Consider the following 6,193-nt stretch of genomic DNA (forward strand, 5'->3'; position numbering starts at 1 on the left):
CCTCATTATTCACCTTACCCTGATGGGCCCTTCAGACTTGGGATGAACTCAAACTAGAGCAGTTAGATCGCTGTTTTTATGATGTTGTTCCATCCCTGCAAGCACCTCCCCCAAGGAGGTTTAGTCTTTCTGTCGAGAGAGTCATATTAGCAGCTGTAGGGCCATTTTCTCTATTTTGCAAATCTGAGAAAAAAAAAAAAAAAGAATAGGATGTGTAAGAGTCCGGGTGTGAGATAAATAGAACAGGGAACATAGGGAACATTTTCAACTAAGGCAGTGTGCTCAGGGATTGCTTCAAGGGAGAGGAGAGGGCAGTTAGACCTGCCTGCAATAACCTGTCAAGCACCCAGTGGGGCCGAGTTGTTCACTTACATCATCACCTTGCCAAGGGGCAGGTTGTTGCTCTTCCATTTTACAGATGGGGAAACTGAGGCTCCAAGCACTGATGCTAACGTTCCCAGCAAGTGTGCTTCCCAGTACCAAGATTGCTCACTCTGCTCTTCTGGAGTCCTAAGCATTTGGTGTGTCAGAGCCTGTTGGCACTGGCCCAGCAGACCTGAGCCCTCTCCCTCCCTCAGACAGGAGGAAACCTCCATCTCTGCCTGACTCTGCCTGTGCGGAGCCCCCAGGGGAGCAGATTCCTGGATTTGACCTGTATGGGTACAGCTTGTGAATGTGCACTTACAGAGCCTCACGGTGGTAGCTCAGTGCTGGTGGGTGGACACTGAATCTGCATGAGGATTAGCAGTGCCATAGGACACTGCCTTTTCAGATAAAGCAGATCTTTATCAATTTATAAATCAGCCCTTGTCTGGATGCCCCTTGGGTACGCTTTGAGGCAACTGTCTGAGGAATGACCCTGCATGGTTGCTGCTACTTGGATATTTAAGCCCCTGGCTTTGGGATAAACCTGGCCAGCCTCTGCAATGTTCTATCCTTCAGGTGTGCAGGAACCACTCCTCTTTCTGCCCATCCAAGCCACCCAGAGAGTGGCAGGACTGAGGGCCTTAACATTAGACCTCAGACCCCAAACTTGTTCTCTGTGCTGGGTCCCCAGTGACCCTCTTTGGTGGATCATTCAGGAAGGTCCGAAACACGAATGGCACTGGCCTGATCAGTTTTAGAGTAATGTTTGGTTCTGGTCCTGTCACATATTCACTGTATGACCTAAGCTGGTAGTTCTCTCACATGGGGTTTCAGATTCCTCATCTGTGAAATGGGGGTAGGTGCACTGCCTTCCACAGTGGTTAAATACAGGTTTACATTTTATGTGTGTGTTAAGTCACTAAGTCATGTCTAATTCTTTGCAACCCCATGGACTGCAGCATACCAGGCTTCCCTGTCCTTCACTCCTCCTGGAGTTTGCTGAAACTCTTGTCCATTGAGTGGGTGATGTCACCTAACCATCTTATCCTCTGTCGCCCTCATCTCCTCCTGCCCTCAGTCTTTCCCGACATCAGGGTCTTTTCCAATGAGTTGGCTCTTTGCATCAGGTAGCCAAAGTACTGGAGTTTCAGCTTCAGCATCAGTCCTTCCAGTGAATATCAGGGTTATCTCCTTGCTGTTCAAGGGATTCTCAAGAGTCTTCTCTAGCACCACAGTTCGAAAGCATCAATTTTTCAGCGCTCAGCCTTTTTACGGACCAACTGTCACATCCGTACACTTTAGTTATAGGTGAAACACTGGCCCCAAGTGTGGCACTGTTATAGTGATTCACCCAGATGTGGGCTCAGTTTTGGGTTCTGTCTGTCCTTCACTGACTGCACCCGCTTGCATGGTGAGTTCATTGGCTCCTCTGGCTCCAGCTGGGCATCACTTCTGCGAGGGCTTCTCTGCAGTCCTGGTCCTCTGTGCTCCTACAGAGGGTGGTTGAGGACTGGTGCTGGCAACAGAGCCCTGAGCCAGGGATGGCAGGCAGAATTCTAGTTTCCATGCTTTGGTTATTTGATCAAACATGATCTACACAGAGCTGGGAAGGGACTTTGCAGGTGGAATGAAGGCTTCCAATAAGCTGACTTTGAAAGATTATCCTGGATTAGCTGAACAGCCCTGATGTAATCACAGGGGTCCTTCCAAGCAGCAGAAGAAAGCAGAAGGGTCAGAGGAAGGAGGCAGGGGGAGGTTAGAGAACTTTGAACCATGAAAAAGACTCTACTGTGACAAGCTAGAGGAGTGGGAAGGAAGGGGTGGGAGGTAGGAGAGAGGTTCAAGATGGAGGGGACATACACATACCTATGAGTAATTCATGTGGATGTATGGCAGAAGCCAACACAATATTGTAAAGCAATTATCCTCACATTAAAAATAAATAAATTTAAATTAAATTATAAAAAAAAGAAAGAAAGAAAGACTGTCCCTGCCATTGCTGACTTTGATGGGGGCCATGAGCCAATGAAGGTGATTGGCCTCTAGGAGCTGAGAATGACCCCAATGCACAACCAGTAAGGAAATGGAGACCTTGGTCCAGCAATCACATGGAGCTGAATTCTGCCAATGACCTGAATAAACTTGGAAGCAGATTCATCTCCACCACCTCCACTGGAAAAGAAGGCAGCCGCACTGACCTGTTGCTTTCAACTGTGTGAGACCTGGAGAGGAACTGGCCAAAGTCACATGGTTGACTTAAAAAAAAAGCACAATATGAAAATTGTGAGTTAAGTCTAATTGGGGTCTGGGAGTCAGCACCTCAGATAGCTCCCAGAAACTGTTCCAAAGAGGCAGCGGGGGGAAGGTCAGTATAGACATGATTTTGGGGAAGGGGGAGTATGTGCAATCAAGCATATATTTTTTTGCAGAAGGTTTCTGCTAGTCATGGGAAGCAGATATCACCATGAAGGAATTTACTGCTTTTCTAGATATGAGGAGACACATGAATTGAGCTTATCAAAATGGCTCCTGAAAATATTTAACTTTCTAAAGACCTGTCCTGCCAGTTTCCACCCTCCATGCCCAAGTACATTTCTTCGTGCCTCGTTTCTGCTCTCCACCCTGAATGCCTTTCCGGGGGTGTGGAAGGTCAGCAGCTGTAGAAACACATGATTTAATCCTTGTAGAGGTGGATGGCAAGTGCCAATTTGTAGTTGACAACGTGGACTTCTCTACATGTGAGGTCATAAATTTGCATTGTTTTAAGTGCCTACATTTGTGGTGATCTCGTGCACAGCAACTGGAAACTAGTACAGCAGGTGACATGCCCAGGCTGACTGGTGCCTCTGGGGACAGAGGGCTGGGCGTGTGTGGTCTCAGGCTCCGGTGCCAACTTGCTGCATTTCTGGAGTCTGAGCAGGCTGAGAGGGGACAGCCGCTCTCATCCTCCACACCCAGGAGTCATTACCTTGAGAAAGGAACTATTTCCTGCCTTATCAGTAAACAAAGGATATCACAGTCTGGTGTAAGCTGGTGAGCCTTGGGAAGCTCAGGAAGGAAAGAACATGTGCCATCTCGAAGCCAACAGACTGCAGCCCTGGGAAACTTAGGATGTTCAAACACAGGATGCTGGCCCTAGACAGCTGGGGTGCACAGCAAAGGACGACTTCCGTGAGCCCAGACTCTTGCGTCTCCCCGTACATGGAAACTGCTCAATTCCTTAACTTGGGATATCTGGCTTTTCTTTCCTTCTGACTTCTGATTATCTGCCCTTTGTGGAAAAACTTCTGGCTCCCTCCCTGCCTCCTTGGAGCAGTTTCTCGGAGCTCTGAGGTGCTCTCTCAGGCTGCAGTCCTCATTTTACCCAAATAAAGCTTAACTTCCAACTCTCATGTCACGTACATTTTTTTCAACAACCTCCTCTAGGGATGTGTTAGACTCAGTGTGTGTACTCTACGTGAATAAACTTTCTTAATTCTCTCTGTTTCCCCTCCCAAGATAGAGATGAGGTGACAGAGGCGCTTAAGTAGCTATGGCCCCACAGCTAATACCTAAGAGTGCTGGGGTTTGAACTCCTGGCCAGCTGAGTCCAGAGTTCTCCACAAAGTGGGCATCTGGGGCTTCCCAGGTGGCTCAGTGGTAAAGAATCTGCCTGCCGTGGCAGGGGACATGGGTTCAATCCCCAATCAGGGGACTAAGATCCCACATGTCTCATGGTGGGGCCAAAAAAAAAAAAAAGGTTGCCTCCTGTTTACTGTTCTAGGGATCACTGCTCAGCCCACCTTCATTTGTCCTTTTTCTTTAAACCAAATCTGCTGGTCACTCCTCTCATCCCCTCAGAATTTTATCCCTTCCATAATTGTTGCTTATGGCTTTAACTGGTTTTCCAGATCACTTGTCAGAGTGAACGTCTTGGCTGGAAAACTGGGCCCCTCACCAGATTTCTTTCTTTCTGTCTCTAGCATCTTACGATAATAATAATTGCCATAATAATATAATAACTACCATGTACATGGATCTTGTTCTTTCATGCTCATAACAACACTATGAAGTTTCTTTGAGAAGACACACACCCACTTTCTAGATGAAGAAATTAGATTTGAAGAGTTAAGTAGGTGTGCTGGTAAGTGATGAGGCTCTTTTCACACCCACATGCTGATTTTGCATAGTAGGTAAGCAGAGGGTTGATTAAGTGGTTTGGGTGGATGATGGTCTATAAGTGTTAGTCGCTCAGTCGTGCCCGACTCTTTGCGACCCCATGGACTGCAGGGCACCAGGCTCCTGTGTCCATGAGATTTTCCAGGCAAGGATACTGGAGTGGGTTGCCATCTCCTTCTCCAGGTGGTCTATAGGGATGCATAAATGGATGAAAGAATAGATGGATGGATATATAGGGAAATGGCTTTATGGTTGAATGACTAAATGGATGCTTGGTTAGAAACAAGGATGAATGGATGGATGGGTGGATGAATGGATGGATGGATGAGTGGGTAGATGGATGGAGGAGTGGAAGGATGGATCAGCGGATATAGAGATGAGTGACCAGAGAACTTGTAGAGTGAGAAAGGTAATGAATGCAGGAAGTGTATAATTCTGCATCAAAGAGCAACTTCAATTGGATTGTAATATGAACTTGCACCTCTTGCTAGTTCCATTGGTTTTTTAAAAAAATTTTTATTGAATGTAGATAGTGTTATGCCCAAGTTGAGAAATCTCCCAATGACTACCAGGGAGCCAATATCCGATGCAAAAGCAAGAGAGTTTTTATTACCAAGCTCGAGCTGGGGCTCCCACCATTACCGATGCAGCGGCTAAGGCGACGAGCCCCGAACTCTGGGTTACATTGCTTATATAGGGTATTCTCGCGCGAAAAATTCGAAAAACGGGAGTTTCTGGATTGGGAGACGTCTAATTGGTTACCTTTTGTGGAAGGGTTAGGTGTTGGGTTCTGATTGGTTTTCATTTCCACGGTAAATCATTACTTCCAAGGTAAATCACAAATGTAACTCTTTACTTCCAAGGTAAATCACAAATGTAAATCATTACTTCCAAGGTAAATCACAAATTCTTGAACTTAAAGTCAAGAGGTTTAACCTAAGGGCTGATTGGCTCGCGCACAGTGGGGCAAGTGTAGGCAATATCCAAAGTCTAAGTCTGTTTGCCCGGTACCTTTACAAAATGGAGTTCTTTTACAAGATGGAATAGCTTAGGCTCTTCAATAGTTGATTTACAATATGGTGTTAATTTCTGCAGTACAGCAAAGTGATTCACTTAATGAAAGTGAAAGTCATTCAGTTGTGTCTGACTCTTTGCAACCCCATGGACTATACAGTCCATGGAATTCTCCAGGTCAGAATACTAGAGTGGGTAGCCTTCCCCTTCTCTAGGGGATCTTCCGAACCCAGGGATCAAACCCAGGTCTCCTGCATTGCAGGCAGATTCTTTACCAGCTGAGCCACAAGGGAAGCCCAAGAATACTGGAGTGGGTAGCCTATCCCTTCTCCAGTGGATCTTCCCGACTGGGGAATCAAACCAGGGTCTCCTGCACTGCAGGCGGATTCTTTACCAACTGAGCTATCAGGGAAGCCCGAGTGATTCACTTACACACACTTATACACATATACATTCTTTTTCATGTTTTTTCCCATTATGGCTTATCACAGTGTATTGAATATGATTCCCTGCGCTCTAGAGTAGGACCTTGTTGTTTATCCATCCTACATATAATAGTTTGCCTCTAAATTTTTATTAATTTTTTTAAATTAATCTTTATTGGCGTATAGTTGTTTTACAATGTTGTTAGTTTCTCCTGTATAGCAAAGAGAAT

The sequence above is a fragment of the Budorcas taxicolor genome, chromosome 21 (genome assembly GCF_023091745.1).
Source record: "Budorcas taxicolor isolate Tak-1 chromosome 21, Takin1.1, whole genome shotgun sequence".
In the NCBI taxonomy this organism is placed as follows: Eukaryota; Metazoa; Chordata; class Mammalia; order Artiodactyla; family Bovidae; genus Budorcas; species Budorcas taxicolor.